General features: G+C 29.4%; 1 protein-coding gene and 1 long non-coding RNA gene across 2 annotated transcripts in view; one reads left to right on the top strand and one right to left on the bottom strand.

The window, feature by feature from the left end:
- Positions 1–1,853: 1,853 nt before the first annotated feature.
- On the bottom strand, positions 1,854–17,490 carry LOC145260589 (uncharacterized). Its single transcript, XR_013864337.1, has 2 exons — positions 17,142–17,490; positions 1,854–2,169 (listed from the first exon to the last, which is right to left on the bottom strand). It is a non-coding gene; the product is annotated as an uncharacterized LOC145260589 (long non-coding RNA).
- A 192-nt stretch (positions 17,491–17,682) lies between these two features.
- The window catches only part of LOC145260588 (BTB/POZ domain-containing protein 7-like), a 328,060-nt gene continuing 319,127 nt past the window's right edge, over positions 17,683–26,615 (top strand). Inside the window, exon 1 of the mRNA XM_080118864.1 lies at positions 17,683–18,188. The gene's annotated coding sequence lies outside the window, so the exon portion shown is untranslated. The remainder of the gene's footprint in view (positions 18,189–26,615) is intronic.

The following is a 26,615-nucleotide window of genomic DNA, read 5'->3' as shown; positions in this document are numbered from 1 at the left end:
AGTTGTGTTCAGACGTGCTTGAATAATGACTTGCTGCCAAAATATACAAATATATATATATATATATATATATATATATATATATACACACATACATACACACTCTTCTTTCCATCACAACAGTAAAAAAAACAAAAAAACAAAAAAAAAAAAACTTGTCAGACAAAAAGGGAGAAAGAAAACAGCAAACTTACTATACTAAAGATTCATTCAACTATTTTTCAAAATACAAAATTCTTTAAAAAGGTTCATTTATTTTTAGCAAGAAATTGTGGCTAATATTAATGTATAGAGTATGGAAAAGAAAATGTAACAATTCATTTGCAGCTGATCACACTATAGTCCAAACATGCACTGGCATTTTTGTTTACATCATATACATACCATTATCTTTCCAGTTACCGATTATAAAATAATTTCTCCCTTTAAAATTTCCGGCTTTTCTCTGGCCGAGAACTGACAGATCAATTATTCAGGAATAAAAACTTATTCAAAAAACAAACACGTCAGACCTTCACAAACATGGCATCTTTCTACATGAAAAATTGTTTTATAAATATCAAACCAACTACAAAAAAATCTTAACAGGTCATAATCGTAATTTTACATATTAATACTCTTACCGTTACCTACAAAGACATTGTCACTACAAAACTACCCCCCCCCCAAAAAAAAGTGCGATACAAATATAATTAACATTTAGTTTTAGCATTGTTTCTTTTTTTCTTTGATTCTCTGTACCAAACAGTCAATGATGCTATTTTCTACTGTTTTTTTTATTTTAGTTTGCTTTTTAACACATCATTCACTTTTAAAAATTTTTTTCCAGTTTTTTCTATAAAAATACAATCACTGAAAAAAAAAAATAAATAAAAAAAATTTACGGTTAGCAGAGTTTCTTTTCTTACTTTGATTCTCATTAGCAGACACTCAATGCTATTTTCTTTGGTTTTATTTCTTTACAGTTAACTATAATGCTATATTGTTTGACTAACATTTAATCATAACTGTAAATTGACATTTTATGTACATGTGCGTGAGTTTGGTTGTGTGCATGCACCTGTGTATTTCTAAGTGTTTGTGTGTGTATGGGTTTTTCTGCGTCTGCGTGAGTTTGTGCGTGTTTGTTTTTGTACGTGTGTATGTGTTTGTGTGTGCGTTTTCTTTCCAGTGTTTTTTGTGCTTGTATGTGTGTTTTTTGTGTGCGCATATTTAATACTTGTGCCAACCATACTCAGATATGGCAACACATGTACAGCTGTGTAATAATTCTGAGAAGTTTTTTTTTTATAATCTTATTTTTTAAGAAACTTCACCCAACTTTACTGTTTCCACTTCAACTGGTTGAAGAAGAAAAGTACACCATGTTATCGTCTGATTAATTATAAATTCCTGAAATTGTACAAAGATTGTTTTTTTAAAGCAACTAAAGTCACACATAAAATTGAGTCTCAAAGACATTTATATTTTACATTTACAGCTGTTTGAAGTAAATACTGTTTTAACTGTAAAATAAGTTCGATTGATAGCATTTACAAATTATATTTTGAATGATTTTTTCTTTCCCAACAATGTGCATATTTTTAGACTTGGCCTAGAAATAAAGTTGAATGGATTAAAATGTGAATTTCTCAATGTTGCAGAATAATGGCTGAAGGACTGGAAATGTTAGCACTTACAATTCTGCAGATCAACGAATATTCATGATTAAGAAGGACTTCAACCAAACCTTGAAGCATGATGAGCTCTGTGCAGAAGTTCAATTTGTTTATCAATGATTACAACAATGACAAAAACGACAATTATAGTTATAAAAAAGTGTTCGCTATAAGAAAAATGAAAAAACAAAAAAGAATAATTAAAATCTTTATTTGTATACATAATACTCCAGTTGTCCTAATCAATGGTGATGGCAGGTTGGAAAGACTGACGATGAACGCCCTTTTTTAGCAAAGTTGTGCCACGAAAAGTAGTGCAGCCACAGAATCTGGCATTGTCCGGTGTTGATGGAGCCAACCTGTTGATCATCATTAATTAAGATTGAAGAACTAAAAGATGGCTAATATTGGGATAGCATTACTTCTTTTGGTAATTTTTTAGGTTGACAAGGACGTATGCTGCTGGAGAGATGATGCAAGATACCATTACGGCTCCCATACCATATTTTTCCTGGAATTCAAAGCAAAACAAAAAAAATATATATATTTTTTTTAAATCAAGTCTACTTTTCAAAACAAAAAAGTTCAAGTGGATGGTAATGTTATTTTAAGGATTTGGTAATTCAACATTTTTTTTATTTGTTTTTCATATAAGAAAAACAAAAAAAAACTTCAAAGTTTTCAAAAAGAATACATTTTTTTTAATAGAGAATCAGTAACTCAAATTTTCAACTTTTGATATTTTAGTAATGCCAGATTCAAACGCCATGGGCTACATTTCTATACTTCAATTTGTTTTTGTTGTTTTTTTTTTATTACCCTTTTCTTTTTCAATTATATAAAACTAGCAGAGATACCTGGTGTTGCCCAGGTTTATTCAATGTAAAGAAAAAAATGATGTGGTATTGCTACTTCTATTAGAAGTAGCAATACCACATCATTTTTTTCTTTACATTGAATAAAATCAAATCAAACATTATTGCAGATCCCCCATAAACCAATCAGAAGAGTCAGTTAGAAACTTCAGATCCCTACAGCAACTGTTTAGCACAAGAAAAACGGACTTTACAAAAATCTGATTTAGCTGATATAAGGACGAAAATGATATTCAATGTCCAAATGTGTCTAAGACTTCTGGAACATTGTATCTAATTTTAAAAAATAGACTAACAAAAAGCAAATATTTTTATTCTAGTATAAGAAATAATATAAGATAGATTTTTATACAAAATCTTTAGAATCAACAATTATACACAGCAGATCCAAATTGTCATTCAGAAGTTAAATATTTTATTTTTTTTAATTAAGGTCACTCAAAGATAAGGGTTATACGAGTATGACTTATTATTTCATGTATATACATCTAATATTATAAAGGCGATATTGCATATATACATGAAATAATCATACACACACTTGAATAGAACTTGCTGTAGATATATTTTCATACGACTTCTAGTGAACTACACTGAGGTGTCCAGGTTTCATTCCTACAGAAAATCATGCTCTATCTGCACTAATTGTTTTTATGTACTATTGTTACTGTTTATCAAGGTCCATAGGCCACTCAAGGATAAAGGTTAATGAGTGTCATACAGATGGTGAGACATTATGAACATTTATAATGATGGCTGAAATTTGACAGAATTATTTAAGAGGATGGCTCACCAAAATTCTACATAGTTACAGGATTAAAACAACAAAAACTAAGTGATTGTTATTCTTCAAAGCAAATTTAAATCCTATTCAAGTCTATTCTATGTTCCAGCTCTATAAATAATATTTATAAAATAGGAAATCTGTCCACACAAATCAAGGGTATCCTTTTAAAAGCAACATTTACTCCCAAATATTGCTATATTCAGGATCCAGCATTTAGCCAACATTATTGGAGGCAATCTTTAAAATACAAAAAGAAAATATTAAGTTTAACTTATGTATTAGATAATTTGATTGCATTGTTCTGGTACATCAGTTTTTTTTCATTTCATTTCTCCACACCCACTCAGTCTTGAGTTATATTTATATAAAGATATACCCCCCCCCTAAAAAAAAAAAAAAAAAAATATCCAATGTGATTTACTACTTTTCTGCATTCAATCAAAATACTCTATTCTCTTAAATGGTCATTGAGTTTGCACTCATTGAAGAAAAAGAAAAAAAAATCAAGATTCTATACAAACTTGTGTATATTTCTGTGCAAAGACAGATTTCTTCACTAAAACTTAGTTGCTCCTTTGAGAGGAAAAATATTAAGCCGCGTTTCAAAGATTTGAGCCAAGAGGTTTAATCTCACATCCTTGACGTTAATCTTGTGTAGCCAACGCACCATTTCAACATTTCAAAATACAACTGCTGAGAGACAATGCGCAGATCTTTACAGACTTTTCTTCAACTTTACTACATGGCAAAAAAAAAAAACAAAAAAAACCTACATACCGAGGATGGAGTTTGACACTGAAATATTTAAATTATAAATTTCACGCAAGTAAAATATGTTTATTTTCCTAATATTGTGTTGTGATTTGGCTTTCAAGCGCACTTGATGCAGGTTTTATTTTATTCAAATTTAATCAATGCTTCTATAATAGAACTCACACCGTTGACACACACACATATATATATATATATATACACACACCTCATTCAAACACTACCATGTTTGAATATATGGTTAGTTTTACTCATTTAGCTTTAAAGCTTCACTGCTCACTCATTTTGCAACCAAGTTTCAAACAATTTTTACAGTTCATAGGTCATTTTCTCAGCTATATTTTGAAATTTATATAAGTTATAATTTATATATAATAAATTGAATTTAAAAAAAATTCTTAATGCAATATTTTAAGCCATAAATTTATATTTTTACTAGAATATAGTCCTTTCTTTTCCAGTTTTAACAACTAGTTCTTTTACTTTTCCAAGCTTAATCTTACCCATATTACTTTTCATGCTCTCATTTTTCTATGTAATATATAATACATGTGCACATGCTACAACTATTTCATCCTAAATGCTATGCAATTATGCACAATGTAGAAACTATGCATAACTGTAACAAAGCGTAAGAGTTAAATCAAATCAATCATCTAATAAGGAACCATGAAAAATGAATAATAAATTAAAGTTTTTGAAAGAATGGAGTACTACTGCCACATCTGGGCAGGAGCTACAAAAAACAGCTTATCCTGCCTTGACAGAGAACAAAATAGACTTTGTAACTTAGTGGGGGATGCCCTTTTCTCTTCCCTGCAACCTCTCTCCCACAGACGAGACGTTGCAAGCCTGTCTGTTTTATTGTTATTTCCATGGCAAGTGCTAGTCTGAGCTCCAATCTCTGGTCCCCTCGCCAATCTTTCAATGAAAAACACCTGTCTAGCTTAAACCACTGTCAATAATTTTCCCCATTCTTTATCTGTGCCTAAATCAAGACCTAGGTTCCATGAACACATCTTCTTAGAAGTGCATGCCTGTGGAACCCTCTTCCATTTGCCTGTTTCCTACCTGACTACAACTTGGAGGTCTTCAAGTCCAAAAACAAATTCCTGATAAACCGCCTCCTTAAGGAATCCAATTGATCAAATCTCCATTACTAACGATTATGATATTATCCCATTGATTACTGTACATGCAATAACCCTTATCCCCGAGTGGCCTCCAGGCCTTAATAAGTGGCGACATGTAAAAAAAAAAAAAATAAAAAAAATAATATATATATATATATATATATATATATATATATACACACACACACAAATTAGTAAACATTCTAGTCACTTGCATACCCATGACAGAATATTAAGTCCGTTTTAATTTTTAAATAGAAAAGGTAGGTTCTTAATGTAAGTGCAACAAAAAATTCAACTGTGTATATATATATATATATATATATATATATATATACTGTGTATAGATAGAGAGATGTTAGAATTCAGAATATGCAAGACATTTATGAAGTGTATTAGTTTTTTTTTGTTTTTTTTTTTATTTAAAAGTTTTTAATATTGATGATATATATACAAGGTTTTGTTCGGAATATGTTGTAAAAATAACTAACCTGGATCTAAACTGAAATTTTGTTTGGTTTATATTAGTTTGCTTAAGATAAATTGTAGAAGCTGTTGTTTAATTGAGGTTGTGATGTGTATAAATTCAAGAAATCAAAGTACAATTCAAATTTAACGCGTCTAGTCAATAGACTCGTTAAATTTGAAGAAATGATCATGTAATATAAGAATAATGTACTTCAGAAATCGATTTTATATTCAAACTTTTAAGTTCACGTTGAATTTTACCAATGTATATTCAATTGCAATTATTGCATAGAATACTGACATTATATATGTGTGTGTGTATATATATAGGTACAAAAGTTTTCTAAATTTTTTCCAATTCCAGGAAAATGTTCATTAACGATTCTGATACCAAGTACGATTCCAATTGAATTGTTGTTTTGAAATATACCATTATATAATCGAAAGTTTTTGTGTAGCGAAAAAAATTGGTACAGCAAAAAAGTGGAAATCCAATTAAGGGAATTTCAAAAACGAAATTATTTTTTTTCGTAAAAATTTTTTCATTGAAAATAAAAGTCAAAACAAATATTTTAACCATGAAATTAATAACAATCAATTTCAGGAGTTATTTTATATATTAAAAAATATAAAGAAAAAGGGCGGACGTACTCGAATGTTACTCCTGTAGCGAAATATGCATCAGCTCCAATGTTGTACGTTGTTTGACCGAGGGTGAAGTTATTATTTTTTGCGTGTGTGACCAATTTTTTTTTTTTTTTTTTTAATTTATTTTGGCTTGAAATTTGCGCATGATTTTTGTTATGATTTTATTTTATTTTTTTGGGGGATGGATATTTTTTTTTTTTTTTGCCGGAGTTTATCTAACTGTATTAACAGGAAAATTGAAAGTCCAAATAGAATCCACGCTATTTTTAAATATTATTTTCAAATTTAATTATGTTCACGGGACTAAACTATTCACAAAATTTTGTACATCCGCTTACTGGTGTTTGTACCAACAATATTGAAGCCTACTGGTCTCGTATTAAAAGACTGAAATACATATCGGGATCATTAGGAGAAATGAAATGGTCTCATGTCGATGAGGCCATGTATAGAGAGGCTTATAACATGAAAAGTGAAAAAATATTAGATAATTTTGAAACATTTTTATTTAAACATTGGGCGAGGCACTTAACCCCCCCCCAAAAAAATAACAGTAACATAAGTGCATAAGTACCAAATTCTTTTTTGTTTTGTTTCCCTTTCATTTTATTTGTTAAATCCAGCCAAAAAAAATAAATAAATAAAAGGGTATCGTAAAACTTTAATCAAACTTGAAAATATTAAAAATGGCGTGGATTCCATTTTGACTTCCACCAATTTTCCTGTTAATAATTACATAAACCCCCGCAAGGTTAACAACTAGTGAAGCTACCAAAAAGTAACCCTTTTGAATGAAGATGGATATAAACTATTTTTAAATTAATTTCTTAATTTTACTTAAAAACAAAATGTAAACACATATAAACAAATTTTAGAAAATTTCTTAAATTTTAAATAAAAATTGATTATAAAGAATTTTTTTTTTAAAATAATTATTGAAAAATATTGCGAAGTGTTTACATAGCTGGTTCTTTGGGATAATAGGGGCGCCTGAAACCTCCCTTCCAAAACGAAAAAAGCTTTAGTGTTTTTACTATTTTAAAGCGTTTTTTTTTTTAAGTTTGAAACACAAGTAGTGGTTAGTTAACTTAGAACAACAAGTGCGCATGGCGGAAATTCTTCAGGGTTTAAATATATTGTAATGCTTTTATAGTGGTCAAAAAACGTTTTTCAGCCACCATATTACTTCCTATTTACTTGCCTCCCCACGAGGGCAAAGTTAGACACAAGGTCGGTTTTTAATGTAGAGAAGCATTTATTACTAAAAAACGAAATGGTGAAATATAAAAGTTATGCTAATGGTAAAAAAAAAAAAAAAAATAAATTTTTTAATTAAAAAAATGAAAAGAAATTTCGAAACTCATTAAGATAAATAAAGATTACCTTTAAAGTAGTTAATAAAATTCTTGTAAATCATTAAATATGTTATGAAAAGTTCTATGACGTTTTTGTCAAATTTTTGACAGCATTAATCTCACTTCAAACAAACAGTTCAACTTAAAAATATAAGAGAATCATAATGAAAAAATCGTAAATCTAAGGTATTTTTTAACGATGCAATTCCGATTCCTCCAAAATACACGATTCTTACGATTAACGATTCCGATTCATTGTCCCACCACTAACATTTATGCTTATATTTTTTTATATATATAGTGCAAACTATTCAAAGTAAAAGTTTGATGATTGTTAACATGTAACAACAAAGCATATATAAACAATATTACGTTAAATTCCAGCAAGTTTTTAATGTTTTTTTTTTCAAATCAAAAACACTCATGTATTTTGATGAGTCATTTTGCATGTAGAGGAACAACTCCAAAGTGTTTTTGGATGTGGAAAAATATTAAAAGTTTGTCACAGCAAAATAGGTAAACAAAATAGAAAATAGGTGCTTCATTTATCTTGTCCAACATGCCTTCATGTAAAACAGACATTAAACTGAATATATTTTGTGTTTTTTAATGAAATTTCAAAGCTAACAAAAAAATAGAAATTAAAATAAGAAAAAAATATCTAGTAGCAACAGATGAACACGCATCACAAATAAGGTACAAAGGATAATGTTATCTATAAACGCAAAACCTACATTAGGAATTTTGCGTTTAATTTTTTACATATAAATTATTTTTATGTTGAAGGTTTTTTTTTTTTTTATGAGGGTTGATAATTTATATTATTTGAACCATTATTCTTATCTTTGATGTTATTCTCATATTTTGGTTGATGTAACCCCCAACCTTCTTCAGCTGCAACTAGTCAAACTGGAATTGCAAGGATTCGTGGCACAATGGATGAAAATGCTAAGTTATAATCAGTTCAAGGTTACAATCTTCTGGAGGTTGAAGTTTAAAACCTCAGTAGGAGTGAAACTAAGAATAAGATTATGAATTACTTCCACTCAATCATGGCTGATGGAACAAAAGAAAGTGAATTAAACAGGCAGTTCTGTTCAAAATCAGTACAGATTCCAGAGTGATAACAAGATGCATCTAAAGATCAGCAGTTACATTATCTGAAGCATTACAAGAACATTTGATATTTCAAATAATGTAAATCTTTTTGTATTTTTCATAATATAAAGCGTTTTTTTTTTTAGGCAACTTACTTTAATTTAAAATAAATCACAGAAAAATATTTTGAGCAAATTCTACGCATTAAATTAAGCTATATTTTGGCAATAATGCATTGAATGTTGTCTTCTAAGTGGACTAGTTTATCAACATAGATATATCTCCAAAGAAACTAATTCAATGAGGCTAAATCCTACAAGCAAGGTGGTTCATTTCATGAAATTATTCATCGAATGAATCTCAGATAGTCGTACTACAGCTACTATCATTGAAATAGACAAAGTATTGACCTTGTGGCATCATTTGGAAGATTTTAATTACATCACCAACTAATGGCCTTCCACATTCATACTTAGGACTTACAAAGCCAACTTGTTTAACAGGTCTTTCATATGCTCATGTGAGCATATGTGAAAAAATTGAGAATTCCCTCTTTGCAACCAGTCGTTATGTTTTACAGCAGGTCAACTATTGACTCATTTTATGTCAAAATCATGTTTTTGAACATTTATTTAAATTTTAAGATATTTTGCTGCTTCTTTTCATTGACAATAAGTTAAATATACTAGTAAAAGTAAAAATAACACTAAAATACTTAAAAATAAATTAAATTTTGTAATTGTATACAAAATTTGAGTTTTAATTACTCAAGTCTCATTCTGTGTAAAGGATGCTATTTTGATAGCAAATGATCTAAGGAAATAGATCAATTCTCCTGAAAATCCCAAAGAAAAATAGTATCTTTCACATAGAACATTATGAATTGAAACTTGAACTGCTTAATTACAAAACTACTGGATTGTTTTTCGTGAATTTTGTTGATCAGTAATTTTTTATCATTAAAAATATTTCCTAAAGTTTTATTTTCTGTTTTAACTAGGATGTTTAACTCTGGTGTTGATGTAAAACAAAAAAGTACTGATATTTTTGTTATATAAAGCACCTGATCTTTCCAAAAGGTCACTCATTCTGTACTGGTCAAGCTTAACTTAGTAGTCAGTTACCACTCTCAAAGAATCCTATTTGTGAAGACAAAACTATTAAAAGAAAATCTATTCACCAAATTATAGCCATATTTGGAAGTTTAATTAAATTTCAATACTATGGTACTGGCCTTGAGAATGTCATTCTGATAATTTCTGTATCAGACCGGATACGAAAGACTCATACGTGAAGGCATACAAAGAAATCTTGCTGCCAAAACGTGTAAGTTTTTACTTTTTTATAGGTGATTTTGCGACATGTATTTTGAAATAAAATTAAATGGTCAAGAAAAAAATACTTCTTAAAATCCAACCAACGTTTTGCCCGAACAACTAAAAATGTAATATACTCAAATGTTTTGAATTTTTCAGATTTGTTCAATCTGAATTATTGCTTTAAAGTTTCATAATACTATAAGTGATAATGAGGCTTGCAAAATGATACAATCAAATATCATTACTCCCTTCATACATTATTCAAACTTATTGACCCTTACCGAAATACAATGGGGTGGGGTATGCGATTCCAATTACATCCCAAAACATGTTTTTCTGCTGTAACCCCCCCCCCAAAAAAAAACCCTACTTGATCAAATTAAGTAAAACATAAAATTTATTGATATCAAATTCTGAAAGGGTTTTTTTTACTCTGTAACTTCTGACTGAACTAGTATATTACAAACATTGTGAGTTTCTTGCCTTTACATGATCGACATTGTTACTATTATTAATAGTAAATTTAATAAAATTACAAATGCTATATAGTGTAGAATGAAACAATTGAAAAAAAAACTTGAACTAAAAAAAAAAAAAAAAGAAAAAAAAAAATGGAAAAAAATTTTCCAAGCAACAGCAGATAGGTAAAGCTATTTATTATACACACATAAAAACACCTGCAATTTCATTGCACCTGTTCCACAAATTAAAACAAAACATTTCCACAAAAGAGTAATAGAAATGTGTTTATTTGGAAGTATTCATTTCTAGGTTGGCATAATACAGTTTAAAATGAATATATTTGTGCATTCAAGCAATTAATTAGTTTATACAAAATTACGTTTCCGACAATTTCTATGAACAATGACTTTAAAAGGAACCATTTAAATTGGTACAAATTTTTAAAATTTTTTATTAAGAAAAGAAAGTCTTCATTTTTGCTTTGCATCACAAAACCTGAAGATTGAATGGATACATCTCAAATATCTTTTCTTGCTCATTTGGTAAAATCTTTTTCTAACAAAGTTTGAATGTGTTTAGCATCTAGTTGTCTTTATAACCATTTGAAATTACAAATAGAATATTTGCAACATCACAGTGAAGAGCAGATGTTTATCTGTTAGAGTGTAATGACCTAACAACCATTAAAAATCATCCCAGTGTAATTTTTTTTTTTTTTTTTTTTTTTTTTTTTTTAAATCAGAGTTTTTAAATTTTTTCTTTGTTAAGAAATCTTTAAAGAGCGAGATTTGCGAGAGTGATTTTCTTAGATTTTTAGTACACTTTTTCATTTATTTGTGGTTATTTAAGTTATTTGAGCCGTTCTTTTGAAGAAAGTTTCTTGAATTATTTACTAGATAAGATAACATTTTTATTCCGTCCTTGATTAGTGAAGGAGAAGTCCTTTTAGACTGAAGTATATTTTTAATTTTTGTTTCAATCCAGAGTTGCTTTGTAGGAAGGGGTCCTCATGTAAAAAAAAATAACCTACATCTAATTCTCCCCTCATAAGGCAAGTAAAGAAGAACATGTCTATGCAGGCTGATTGGTATTTGCTTATTATCAAATGTTATTTCATTAATTACATGTTCATACAAATTAAGTTATGAATTGCAGAAAAAAATTTTTTTGGCAAAATCTGATTCTTGCCATTTTAATTTCAGATATTTCTAAATATTTCTTTTTAAATAGGTATGTTGTATTTTGACATTATAGCAAGAAGGAATGAATAGAGTAAATTCAAGGAAATTCTGCCTTTACTAAATAAAGACAAAAATGTTTAACACTTTCAAGTGGTATAATGATATATATTAGTTTCTTCCCTCAGACTTGAAATTCTCTTCTGGGTCACTGCTTCCCTGACTATACTGACATGCAGAAGTTCAAGTATAATTTAAATAAACATCTTGCTGCTCAACTCCCTGCATATTTTTCCCCAGATAGTAGCCCCCTCCATAAAAGTGGTACTGTGCCTTGTTCGGGATGAAACTGCAGTTAAAAACTTTTTGTTCACTGAGTGTTGATATGTGTGCCGAACTGAGAATCTTAGTATTAAACATAGGCTTAGATCTGATGACCTCAGTGGAAGATTAAATTTAGACAGTATAGGGAAATGTGTGCAGAATAGATTTCTATGGTATGGCCATGTTGAAAGAATGGGGGAGACTTCTTGGGTTAGATGTACAACAATTAAGGTAGCAGGTTCAACACACAGAGAAAGGCCAAGGAAAACATCGGAGGAACTGATGAAGATGAACTTTAGGGAAACTTGATTTTTTTTTTAAAAAAGGTTTTAAACTTCAGACTTTAAAGGTAAATTTCTAAAAAAAAAAAAAAAAAAACACTACTTTTTTTTGTTTTAAATTTGAATATATTATTTATTGACCTTTTCTCTTCAATTTGTGATATATAACACTGGTGAGTAAATTAATTATTTACTTTTCAACAGACATTTCAAAATGAGAGGCGTGAATTAATTCGACCCCCTGTCTTTCCAAGCTTATAACTACTCGAAAAATGTAATTCAAGCCCTAATTTTTTTTTTCAATTAAAGGAGCAAGGACCAAGGTTTCATTTAAAAAATGAAAGAAAAAAAACAAACAACGTGGTAAAAAAGTTTTTAAACTTCGGACTTTACAGGTAAATTTCTAAAAAACACTTTTTTGTTTTAAATTTGAATATATTATTTATTGATCTTTTCTCTTCAATTTGTGATATATAAAACTTTGGTGAGTAAATTAATTATTTACTTTTTAATAGACACTTGAAAAGAGGGAGGGGGGCGTGAAAAAAAAAAAAAACAACGTTTTTCTAAAATATTATTGGAAAGCGCATAAAATTTCACATTAACCCTAAAAATATGGTAAAAATTGAATCAATAGAAAAATTGATAGATTTTTAAAGTTTAAAAATTGAAAAATACTGAGCTTGTAAAATTCAATTAATTTCATTACTGTTTAAAAAAAAAAAAAAAAAAAAAAAAGGGGCAAGTTTTTAAATAGTCCACAAGTAATCTTTTTTACTATAAAAATCTGAAAAAAATCTTTATAATGTACGTACTTGTCACTGCATGAAAATGTCATATTATAAAAATCACGTAAATCGATCAAGTAGTTTTTTTTTTTTTATTTAAGAAAATCAAATATTATCGGATGATTCATCGAAGAAAAAGCCACGCGCCATCTTGTTAGAGAGATAACGCCACTAGCGACCCCTGGCGGAAATATGGGTCAACAAGGGCAGTACATGCAGACCATCGAATATTTTATCAATCAAGTACTTTCTTTTTATCTTTTTTTTTCTTCTTCTTCTTTAGGGATAATAAATAAATAAATTAACTTCTTTTAATAAAGAGAATCTGGAAAACACTAGTTTTTTTTTTGTTCGTCTGAAAACAGACTTTAATAAGCAAAGTACTTTTTTTTTTTTTTTGAAGAAAAAAAAAATTTACGATTTTTAGGGGTAATAAATAAATTGACTTCTTTTAATAAAGAGAATGTGTCTTTTATTAAAGATAATGCGGAGGGCAGACCATCGACTATTTTTAGTTTTTTTTAGTTTTTTTTTTTGAATGTCGAAAACCCTTTTTGGGTTTGTATTACTATACACAGATTCGAAAAAGTTGTCAAAAAACAAATATATAATAAATAAATGTTATCAAAAGCAAGATAAGTTACTTTTCTACCTAACTGGATAATTTTCTAGCGTTTTTATTTAATGTAACATGTTTATTCAGCTCAAAAAACATAACCGATGTATTGGAAAATTTAAAATGGCGTCCGACTCTTTTACACGATAAGTTTGGGAAAAGGGGTTATAAATAAAAGAAAACTAGACAAAATACAGTTAGAAAGTCACGCAATATGTTACCGTGACATAGGCTGACATATATTCGGTGGGTTTTTAACAGTATTTTGTATATTTTTTATTTTTAACTCATTTTCCCAAACATGCCATGTTCAACAGAGAAGCCGGCGCCATTTAAAATTTTCCAATACATCGGTAAATACTGTATATGTTTCGAACTGAATAAACATGTTACATTGAATAAAAACACAAAACAATTATTCAGTTAAGTAGACAAGTAACTTATCTTGCCTTTGATAACATTTGTTTTTTGACAACTTTTTCGAATCTATGAAGTAATACAAACCAAAGACACATTCTCTTTATTAAAAGAAGTCAATTTATTTATTTATTATCCTTAGAAATCGTAAAAATTGATTTTCTTAAAAAAAATAAAATAAAAAAAAAAAAAGTACTTGATTGATAAAATATTCGATGGTCTGCATGTACTGCCCTTGTTGACCCATATTTCCGCCAGGGGTCGTTAGTGGCGTTATCTCTCAAACAAGATGGCGCGTGGCTTTTTCTTCGATGAATCGTCCGATAATATTTGATTTTCTTAAATAAAAAAAACACTACTTGATCGATTTACGTGATTTTTGGAATATGACATTTTCATGCAGTGACAAGTACGTGCATTAGAAAGATTTTTTACAGATTTTTATAGTAAAAAAGATTATTTGTGGACCAATTATAGACTTGCACAAAAAAAAAAAAATATTTCTATTACTTTTAAAACAACTTTAATAGTTTATTTTGGAAGTATAATCCATAAAGAAAATAAACAAAGCACTTTTAAAAGAGAAATTGAGTTTTTTTTTAATATTTTATTCGCAGTTTCGTGTTAGGGGTGTCAAAAATTCCTACAAAAATTCTGATACACCTAAATATTCACTGGTCACGTGAGTCACCACTTTTTCTCGATGATGTCCACAAAGTGGGTGTTCAATTTAGTAGAACTTATAACTTAAAACTGATCCCCATACGATAAAAGTCAAAAATATTTTATTAATCTAAAAGTTTGTCATCGATAAGATTAACGTGAAAAAAGTTAAAGTGTAAATTGTGGAATTTAGAGGTGAGAGCAATCTCATAGACGTACGTCAGCCCTTTTTAGTTGGGAAAAACATGACCACCAGTAAAAACAATGGATAGGTGTGTCAGAGATTTCGTGAAAAAGTGAGTAATTCCACCCCTTCTTTCCAAGCTTATAACTCCTCGAAAAATGTAATTCAAGCTCTAATTTTTTTTTTCAATTAAAGAAGCAAGGACCAAGGTTTCATTAAAAAAAAAAAAAAAAAAAAAAAAAAAAAGTGTTTTTTTTTTTTTTTTTTAAAAAGGTTTTAAACTTTGAACTTTACAGGTAAATTTCTAAAAAAAAACACTAATTTTTTTGTTTTAAATTTGAATATATTATTTATTGACCTTTTCTCTTCAATTTGTGATATATAACACTTTGGTGAGTAAATTAATTATTTACTTTTTAATAGACATTTCAAAATGAGAGACGTGAATTATTCGACCCCCTGTCTTTCCAAGCTTATAACTACTCGAAAAAGGTAATTCAAGCCCTAATTTTTTTTTCAATTAAAAGGAGCAAGGACCAAGGTTTCATTAAAAAAACAAAAGAAAAAACAAACAACGTGGTTAAAAAAAAAAAAAAAAAAAAAAGATTTTAAACTTCGGACTTTACAGGTAAATTTCTAAAAAAACTACTTTTGTTTTAAATTTGAATATATTATTGTGATATATAAAACTTTGGTGAGTAAATTAATTATTTACTTTTTAATAGACACTTGAAATGGGGGGGGGGCATGAATTAAAAAAAAACGTTTGTCTAAAATATTTATTGGGAAGAGCATAAAATTTCACATTGAAATATATCGTAAAAATAGAATCAATAGAAAAATTGACAGATTTTTAAAGGTTAAAAATTGGAAAATATTGAGTTCGTAAAATTCATTACTGTTTTTAAAAAATAAAAAAATATTTCTATTACTTTTAAAACAACTTTAATAATTTATTTTGGAAGTATAATCCATAAAGAAAATAAACTACCCACTTTTAAAATAGAAATTACGAGATTTTTATATTTTATTCGCAGTTTCGTGTTAGGGGTGACAAAAATTCCTACAAAAATTCTGATACACCTAAACTATGGATTACATTGGATAATGAAGTTTTAATATCCAGAAAACTACTGCGCAAAATTTAAGTGTGATATTCGTTTTCAGCATACTCGAAAACCTACAACAATCATTTTAAAGGCGAATGTTGTTGAGGTGGGGGGGGGGAAGAAAAATTTTATTTTTAAAACCAGATTTAAATTATAAAAAAGGTACTCATGCATGCAGAGAGTGATCGGTGCTGAAATAACGTTATTATTCAAAAAGCCATTCTTAACATGGGGAGGGTGTTTTGTACCTATTCTGTATTTTAGCCTTACAAATGAATAAAAAAAAACATAAAAAAACTTTAATTAAACATGGAAATACGATTTAAAAAATAGCGCGGACGGATCACTCTTTGTATTAGCACCTAAAAAATATATAATGTTGAAGTCCAATTCACTCTAAATAATTCGCTGGACTGAAATAGGATTTAGCTTTGAAAATTACTAAAAGTTGGGCCATATTAATTAAATAGATGGATAGATAAAGTTAAATTTTTATTTCAAAGTTGGTTTTGAAAGTAAATTAAAATATGTTTAGGCGAGTACACATGCTATGATTAGATATCGAAAAGCGAAAATTTGAAGATAAATTTCCGCTAAAGAAAAACAAAAAAATAATTTGGGGGTAACAGAAAAAATTGAAACTTATTTTAAGTCATAGTTTTTCAATCATTGAACATCTGTGGGCAAGAAATTCGAATTTAAAACGGAACATCTATTGTGGCCGTCCTTGTGACGGATTTCAACGTTAGTATGCCTAACCTCTTTAACCTTAACGACTACAAACACATAATTGCTGACAAATAGGATAGGTTAATAATAATAATGAAGAAACTTTAAATAAATATGAATCAAAAGTCGGTGGGTTTTATTTAATATTTACTCATTTATTTTCTAAAAACTTGGATTTGACCTTTAAAGAAATGTATATATTGTCCTTCGTCTAAATTCAGGAAGTTCAGGATATGAAAACCCGAATGAACAGGTCATATATTTCAATTGATACTCACAGCTTTGGAAATCTTAACTCTTGGTGGTCCATAAACAATATTAGCTTTCGGCACAACTTGTTGTCGCACAGCCAACATGGACTGTCTTACGCAGTTCGTCAAAATTCCGGACATGATGCCTTCTCCTTGCCTTTCAACGTGACGAAGTTTAAAGATGTCTGCAGTGTTTCGCAAAACAGGGTCGGAGTAAATGAAAAACGTCACGTGATTAGGTTTTTTAATAAAACTTAATCCTCAAAGTGATTTTTTTATATCGATATTTTATTTTTGACAATTATTTTTTTAAGTTTAAAAAATATATATCAGATAAAAGACAGGCTGAATTATTGAGTAGAATAATATTTTATTTATTTATTTTTCTGCGTCTTGTTTACCGGATATGACGAACGCTTCGCTGGTGTTGGTACACTTGGTACAATGACTGATAGAGAAAGAGTAATAAATAAGAGGGAGGGTGAGGCGGAGGGAGGGAGGTAAAAAGAAGACTGTATGTAATACAGAGTGGGAGGAACGATGAAAGTGCATGGAATTACAAGGCGGTGTATTCCGTCTTTTGATGTTTGATCTCTGTTTTTTTTTTCTTCTCCTCTCTAGTGGATCTCTCCTATTTCTTTCTTAATACTTGTTTTATGAGCTCAGTTGTATAATCTTCCTCTGCTACTCGGATTGTCACAGAAAAAAGAAATAGATGAAATTAATGCTTCTTTCTTGGTATTATTATTAATACTTAGAACAATGTTACCGTCGCCGCAAACTGCTATCAACATTAACTAAAAAAAGGTCTTGCATTTTAATACTTAAAGAAAAAAAAAAAAAGAAAACGCGTTCATTCAAGTTCCTTTTGGGAATTCTTTTTATTAAACCACAAGATGATACACATATTAAATTTTAACTTTATTTGTGTATATATTTGAAAGATATATATATATAAAAAAAAAACTTTGTTTTTTTTTCTCTCTCTCTTAACTTTTTATCGCCCCCTCCTCAAATCCCATTATTTTTGCTGCGATGTGGACTTAATACACGATTTTTACAGCAACAACACAAGTAAGTAATTTTTTTCTCCTTTGCAATGTTTTCTACTTTTAAAATTGTTTAGCACACACAAAAAATAGCACATTTTCATTTCAGTGTTAATAATTGTTATTTGTCATTTAATTCATTTTTATTTTTATTTGTTTGTTTTCATAAAATAATTTAGGATCGTAAACCCGTACTCATCTCATGAAATATACATTGAACGTTGAAGGATTTTTTATTCTTATTTTATCTTAATATTATTAATTTAAAAACATAAATTTATCGTCACGATCAAATGTGATCATATCTATTGTCAAAATTAAACATAAATCTCAATACAAGTGTCAGTTTGACATTTAACCAAATTACAATTGTGATTTGGTGCTTAAAATCGGAAATAAACTGACCCTTTTTTTGTTGGCTTGTATTGTTTTAATGTGTTTTTATGAGTTAAATGTTCAAATAGTTTCATTTTAAAAACGCACAATTGATTCAGAGTTTTTTTTTAAATATATATTTCGGAGTTTTAAATCAGTTTTTTTTAACCCCTACTCGAAAATGTGAAAACTACTAAAACATAATCAATTTATAATATGAACCAAACAAACAAACAAGCAAACAAAAATCATGGACAAAAAATGTCCAATAGTAAACAATAATCTAGTTATTAAAGTGAATAATTAAAAAAAGAGAAAACAAGCTGTTCCTATCTTGTGAAACTCAAACTTAAATAATTATTTTATATAACGCGACATGTTTATCTTTTCATCCTTTTTGGTGAACTATTTGCTTCATAGTTTTCTTTTATCTTTGATACTTTTCTCCTGATTCGTATTATGAAATATTTTATAATTGGCGTTTAAAAACAAAAGTAAAATTTACTCAGACTGTAAGCCATACACGGATACTTACTTCTACAGAAATTGAACCAAACTTATTTATTTATTTTTACTTATGCACATGCAGTATATGAACCGTGTTATGATGTTTTAGAATATAAGTTAAATTCAACCTTTACGGTATCTTTTGATTATTAAATTGTTAGGTGAAAGTACGGAATTGTTAAAAAAACAAACACCCTCCCCATGTTAAGAATTGCTTTCTAAATATAACATTTTAGCACCGACCACTGTCTTTTTTCTTTTTTTTTTTTCTTTTTTTTTTTTTTTTTTTAGCCCTAAACTAACTCGGTGCTAATGCACTTGCTGATCCGCACTATTTTTTTAATCGTATTTCCAAGTTTAATTAAAAAAAAAATTTTTATTTTTTTTTTTTATTCAATTGTAAGGTTAAAGTACAGAATAGGTACAAAACACAGTCACCTCCCCATCCCCATGTTAAGAATGGCTTTTAAAATAATAACGTTATTATTTCAGCACGGATCAATAAATGCATGAGTAACTCTAGTTCGACCTTTTTTTTTAAAGCTGGAATCTTGATTAAAAATAAATTTTATAAACATAGTAATTGTGTGTGCAATGAATTTGTTTTGGGAATGAAACAAACGGTTTGCGTAGCTTATTTGTCAATATTTTTTCAATAGTGCTCAATCAATAATATAAAAATATACTTATGACAATGTCATAAGTATATTTTTATATTATATGCTTGTATTCACTGTTTAGTAAAGGAATGACTGTCAAAAAAAAAAAAAAAAAAAGGGAGCGTACATTAAGTGAGGGATCAGCCGAAATACTGTTTCTTCGCGTCGTCTTTTAAAATGATTTTTTTTTTCGTCTTGAATTATGAGAAGTTGGAATTATTTTTTAATTTGTTTTACCATTAAATTAAAATTTTGAGATACTTAAACCTAATATAAATTACGCCAAAACATTTAATATTGTTTTAATCCTCTATGAGATTGGCGATCCCTAAAAAAATTGAAGTCAACGTCATTGACTTTGTTTTTTTTCTTTCCTACAGGAAATTTTTTTTTTTTTTTTTTAGTTTTTTATATTTTGATTTCTTTAAACTTGAAATAAATCCAATCATTTTAATTTTTAAATAAATTTTCCGTGTTTCTATTTAGTTTAGTTCTTTTTATAGATGAAAAAAAAAAGTTAAATCATTTTTTTCTTTTCGTGTTGATTTCTGCTAGATCAACCAATAATAACTCTTTATTATTGATTTCTACGCTCCCTTATCCGGCATTTCTGACTCCAATCAAAGTGTTTGTTCAAATATAATTTATATTTTTGCAAATAAATAATTCTAAGTGTAAAGTAGAATCAGTTCTCTGTTAACGGAGAAGAAATCCTTCTCTGCTGAGGCAGAATTAATATATTGTTTTTTTTTTTTTTTTTTTTTTTTTCCTCCCCAAAATTGGATGCACTTCACTTCTCCACATTAAGAACCGACGTTGTGCTTAACGTTGCCCTCGTGGGGAGGAGCAGTTATGACTAAAATGATTACCCACCCCGAAATGGATTCTTCTATCCCTTCCTAAATATTTTCTATTTATCATTTTTTTGTCTTTTTTACTTTGTTTACGATTTAGATTGTCTCTTTTTCTATTTTTTTATTCATACAAGTTGCATCTGTAAGAAAATGTTGTTCACTAAAATTGTGGTGCTTCTACACTTTATTGCCGAAATTGGAGACGCTATTTTATTTCACGCACCTGCTGTGCAAATGTAAGGGAGACACCATTATTTTAAACTATGGCCGAAGCATGAAATAACAAAAAAAAAAAAAATTAAACTTCCGGAAAGAACTATGGAAAAAAGTAAATAAATTACTGAAAACGGGAAATGAAAACAAAAACATTTACTGTATAAAAATTTATCAAAATATAATTGTAAAAACATTTATTGAAAAGTTTCCGTAAGAAAATATAATTTTAATATAATATTGTAATGAAAGCAACATTGGATAGTTTTTTTCGAACAAATAATTTTAAACATGTTATTGATTAATTTGTTGTTAACCCTTCAAACTTGCTTTAATTCAATAACATGTTTAAAATTATTTGTTCGAAAAAAAAAAAAAAAGCATTTAACTATCGACTATGCTGAATACGAAAATCGCATTGAAATTTTGCAGAAATAAGTAGTTATCGAGATATAAAATGTATTATGTATTGTATTCTTTTGCGGCCATCTTTTTTACGCGCGTGTGCTCGCCATAAACAAATCTATTCATCTATGACTGATTTGTTTATGGCGCACGCGCGTAAAAAGATGTCCGCCAAAGAATACAATGCATAATACAACTCGTATTCGCATAGTTGAAAACCTTTAAAAGTCATCATTTAAAAGAAAAAAATCTAAATTTACCAAAAAAAAATCAAAAGACAAAAGAACATCCAGATTTCTTTTTTTTTTTTTTTTTTTTTTTTTTTGTCACTGATGTGATTTCTTTATTTTGAAAAGGACTTCCTGGTTTTATCGATTCCTTCACTTGGCAAATCAATTTTTTTTTCTTGCGCTTGTTCAGCATAAGAACGAAAATCGAAATATGGAATTAAATTTAATGAATTTCAATTAAAACCAATGAATATCTACTTTTGGTATGTCGAAATTAGTAAAACATTCGAAAATTACGAAATAAACTAATTATTAATGAAAAGTAGTCGAAGAAATTGCAAGTTATACTTAAATTAAAAAAAAAAAAATTTAAAAGCCAATTAATTTTAAACTCCAAATTTATCGAGCGTGTTTTTTTTCTTTTTTTTTTTTACATAGGCATCACCACTTGTCAAGGCCAAGAGGCCACTAGAGTATAAGGGTTAAAGAGTGTACAGTAGAAATTGGACAATATAATAATAATCGTTAGTAATGGAAATTCAGTAAATTTGTTAACAAGTGGAACGACTCAAGAACTTGTTTACATTAGACAACCATATTTTCTGTTTTGACTTTTTTTTTTGAGTAAATTTCATTCATATTTCTATTTTGTGCTTGTTTTTATTTCATTTTTACATTTATTTTGAATTCATTTTGATTTTATTTTCTTCACTAAATATTTCTTTTGTACATTTGTAATAAAAATTTAAAAAATGCTTACGCAACTATTTGAGTGGACAAAGGACTTTGATTCTTCTCATAATTTCCTCAAAGAACGAAAATGCAATGTAGTGTTTGTCATCAGGAAATGATTCTCACAAAGTATCGTCACACGAAGATTTTTCGGTGCAAAATTCATGTCAGAAGACATCCATTACAAATGGATCTTTTTTAGAAAACTAAGTTAACTTTACAAGAATTTATAAAAAAACGTGTATCGACCCGTGTCAAATGGGTGGAAAAATAATCTCAGTTTTGTCATTTAATGCGTGTAACAATTTGGAGTTTATAATCAATTTGGCATTTTCTTTGGCTTTTTAAAATTTCTTTTTGGCCTGAAAGTTTTTCATGGCAAAATGTTTGCGCATGGTCCACACTTGTCATCAAATGCCAAAATGTTTTCACGGCGGCTCTGAAAACTCGGAAATTTAGCTAAATTTGAAAGCCAAATAAATTATCTCTTGAAAGCAATACAAGTTTTCTGAAACTATTTCAAAAAGGTAATCTCCAAAAATACCGTTAGGGCTTACAACATGGCCGCCAGAAGAGTCACGTGATCCGGTTGATCCAAAACATGAATCGTGCAAATGGAAAACGCAGCCTTGAAGGCAAACTTTGACAAACAATCACAATTTGTTTGTATTTAATTTTTTGTTGATATAATGTTGTTATAAAAATAGGCAAACTTTGAGAAACAATCTTAGGTTGTTTTTAGTTAAAACAGTGTTTATAAAAAGTATTTTATTCAGAACAAACAAGTGGTTGGTCGACGGAACGCAATTGAACCATGACAATTCCTGGAATTGAACCATGACAATTCCTGGAATTGAACCACGACGATTCCTGAAATTGGAACTGCTACCTACCTCAGAGAATTACAAAAATATCAATGGCCCTTAACGTCACCCTTGTTCCTCGTTCCTCGTGTTCATAACAATAACGCTATACTTGGCGAAACTATGACATTGTCTCGGCTAATGTTAGCAATGCCAGATGACGTGCACATATTGACATGGCTTGCACAGAGACGTCTGATAGCCAATTCATGCAATTGTCAAATTTATGGGTCACCATGCGTGTTGGCTCGATATTCCGAATCCAAGGATGGTTGGAGATGGCGTTGCCGAAACGATGGATATCGTAATACAATTAGAACGAACTCTTTTTTTCAAAGAAGCAACCTCAATCTAAGAACCATTGTAATAATTATGTATATGTGGAGCATGGATTTTCCACAAAAAACTATGGCAACAGAAAGTGAGGTGAGTGCCAACACAGTGAGCGACTGGTGCAACTTTTTGAGGGAAGTGCGCACTCAGTACATTGAACAAAACCCAATTCAATTGGGGGGGTGTAGATGAGACCTGGACCCCAAAAGAGGTTGAAATTGATGAAAGCCATTTTTACCCTCGGAAATATCACAGAGGAACTGTCCGACGTAGCCATTGGGTGTTCGGCGCCATCGAACGAGGCTCTAAGAATTGCCTTTTGATCGAGGTTCCAGACAGAAAACGTGAAACTCTGGTCCCTATAATTCGCCAATGGATCTTACCCGGGACTCGTATAATAAGCGATGGGTGGAGCTGGAGCGCTTATGCAACCGTAGCAGACATTGACTTTGGTATTTACAGCCACGATGTTGTTGTCCACGAAAGAAATTTTGTGGAGCCTAACGACGCGACTATAAATACTCAACTTATTGAAAATACGTGGATGCGAGCGAAGAAAAAAACTTCGTCGTCAATTCGGTACATCAAGGGCAAGGGCTCTCTTCACTTCATATTTAAATGAATTTATGTGGCGTGAAAGAGTCGGCCCAAATAAATTTTGTGAGCTAATTTGTTGCATTGCCTCCATCTATTCTGTCTAAATTTATAAAATGAAAATTAAAAATATAAACTGTTTTTTTTTTTTTTTACATCATATTTTTATAACATTACATCTTAAAAAAAAATGAACACCTTGTTTTAAATACCATTTTTATGAAAAACTCTGATAAAATATTTTTTATAAACACTGTTTTAAAAAACTGTGATTGTTTCTCAACAAAAAATTAAATGACCGTTCTAAATAAATTATTTATTATTATGATATTGAAAAACTGTTTTTGTACTTAATTATTATGCTTGTTTATCAAAGTTTGCTTTAAATTTGCGTTTTCCGGTTTCGTAATACGGCGATTCATGTTTTGGATCAACCGGATCACGTGACTCTTCTGGCGGCCATGTTGTAAGCCCTAACGGTATTTTTGGAGATTGCCTTCAAAAATTAGTAAAATCTTAAGGGACTGAATAAAAAAAAAAAAAAAAAAAAAAAAAAAAAAGCCTAGTTACAGAAACCGACTTCCGCTGGATCAAAACAAATGAAAAGACGACGCGTAGAATTTCTATGGAATCCCAAAATGTCAAAAATTCATTTTTTTTTTTTTTTTTTTTTTTTTTTAATTTATAGAGAAATTGAAACATTATGCCTTAATTTCTGTATTTTTAAAAGTTAAAAAAAATATTAATTTAGGTAATCTATTTTTCGTAATAAAAAGGAAGTGCTTATTTTTCAATGTATACAATTAAGATTTTATAATGATTTAAGTTTAGGGGCATTTTTAACAATAGCTAACAGTATTATTTAAAAATTCCTAAATTTACTAATATTCTGAAGATATTGATGAAATTTATTAATGTTTTTCCTTAGAATATGAAATAACTTTTGTAAAGACAATGGATGTTTTGTTTTATTGGGGCGAAGCAGGCAAAATATTTTCATCCCAATCTGCGGTGCAGCAATCAGCATGCCAAATCACATTAATAGCATACTGGGTATCGGTAAATGTTTTACCGATATCATCTACGCAGTCTAAGTACTTGATGGCAAAGTTGCAACCATGATATCGGGAAACTTTGTTTTGGGCCATCTTTCAGAGGAAGTGAAAAGTTTCTATCAGAATCTTGGATTACATGTTTCTTTACTAACATGTAGACCACAACTGATTGTCCATCCTCAAATGATTTCTATATCAAATGACCAAACTAAACCCACCATATCCAGTTTTCATATGTGAAGAAGAAGCTATAACATGTCGATCATCACCTGGTAAGGCCTTATTTATACTTAGCTTTAAAGGCATGTTATTACTGCAAGTCGCATGTCGCGTTGGGATATTAGTGGTTCTATTTTTATCTTCACTTCTCATTTACATCTCTTACAAAAAGTGAAAGACTACATTAAAATATGAAAACGAAGGGGGGGGGGTCTGTAGAATATTGATATGGATTATGGAATTGACAATCTGTTGAAATCCAATCAGCTTTATTGTGTTCTTACGTTATGGATACCATCACAGACTATGCAATTGGTTATATCAAGTTCAATTCTTATCCAATATATTGCGCCTAATTGTGCTTTAATGCACTAGAGGGAAATGCATTGTGATATTCAGTCCTTAGTTGTATCTCTCCATATACACGGATGCTTTCATGGTGATAGTTTTGTGTGTCTATACATTTAACATTGAGGTAAGAGTTCAGTGTGATGTGAACATGTCTCTCTTGTCCAAAAGTCTTGTTAAATTCAGTGCTCCCCCCTCTGATCAGTAGAGCACAACTAAATAAACTGACACAGAAAGCTGATTTATAAGAAGACAAACGTTCTATTGTGCTTAGGTGGGCAAGTTCATTCTCTGACTTGTGTTTGGTTGCTAGTCCATGAGTAGATAATCTATTATAGAGCTGTCTGTATCAATTTGATTCTACAAATTCCAATAGTTGGCTTTGACTAGCACGATATTTACTTTACAGGTGTGAACTCTCCATTACCCTCTGGATATAGGTAATAATGACAACTTGTGTTCAGTTGATTGTATGCAATTATTCTTTTACATTAAAAGGATTGATTTTGTATAAAATAGACAAAACTAAACTTACATACTAATCTTCTATTCTCTCTCTCTCTCTCTCTTTCTCTCTCTCTCTCTCTCTTTCTCTCTTTCTCTCTCTCTTTCTCTCTTTCTCTCTCTCTTTCTCTCTCTCTCTCTCTTTCTCTCTCTCTCTCTTTCTCTCTCTCTTTCTCTTTCTCTCTCTCTCTCTCTCTTTCTCTCTCTCTTTCTCTCTCTCTCTCTCTCTCTCTCTCTCTCTCTCTCTCAAGAGAATCTCAATCTTCCCCGTGCATCTACAGTTTGGATAAGAAAATAACTGAACACTTCCTAAAGAAATCTTAAACACTCACCATATCCAACACTTCAAGTTTGCTTCACAAAATTATGCATACATTACATCACTGTTTAAAAATTATTACATTTATTCTGAACAAGCTGATACTCTCAAATACATAATCTCTCAAAGAAGAGTTTCACACTATATCCATTTAGTCCTCCCCCATTTGCTCACATGAGTGTTAATTTCTTAATAGGTATAATTATTTTTATCCACTATTTATTATTTAAATTTTTTATTCC

This window comes from Euprymna scolopes, chromosome 36, assembly GCF_053919585.1.
Source record: "Euprymna scolopes isolate OS-2025 chromosome 36, ASM5391958v1, whole genome shotgun sequence".
Lineage (NCBI taxonomy): Eukaryota > Metazoa > Mollusca > Cephalopoda > Sepiida > Sepiolidae > Euprymna > Euprymna scolopes.
This window is presented reverse-complemented; position numbering and strand designations above follow the sequence as displayed.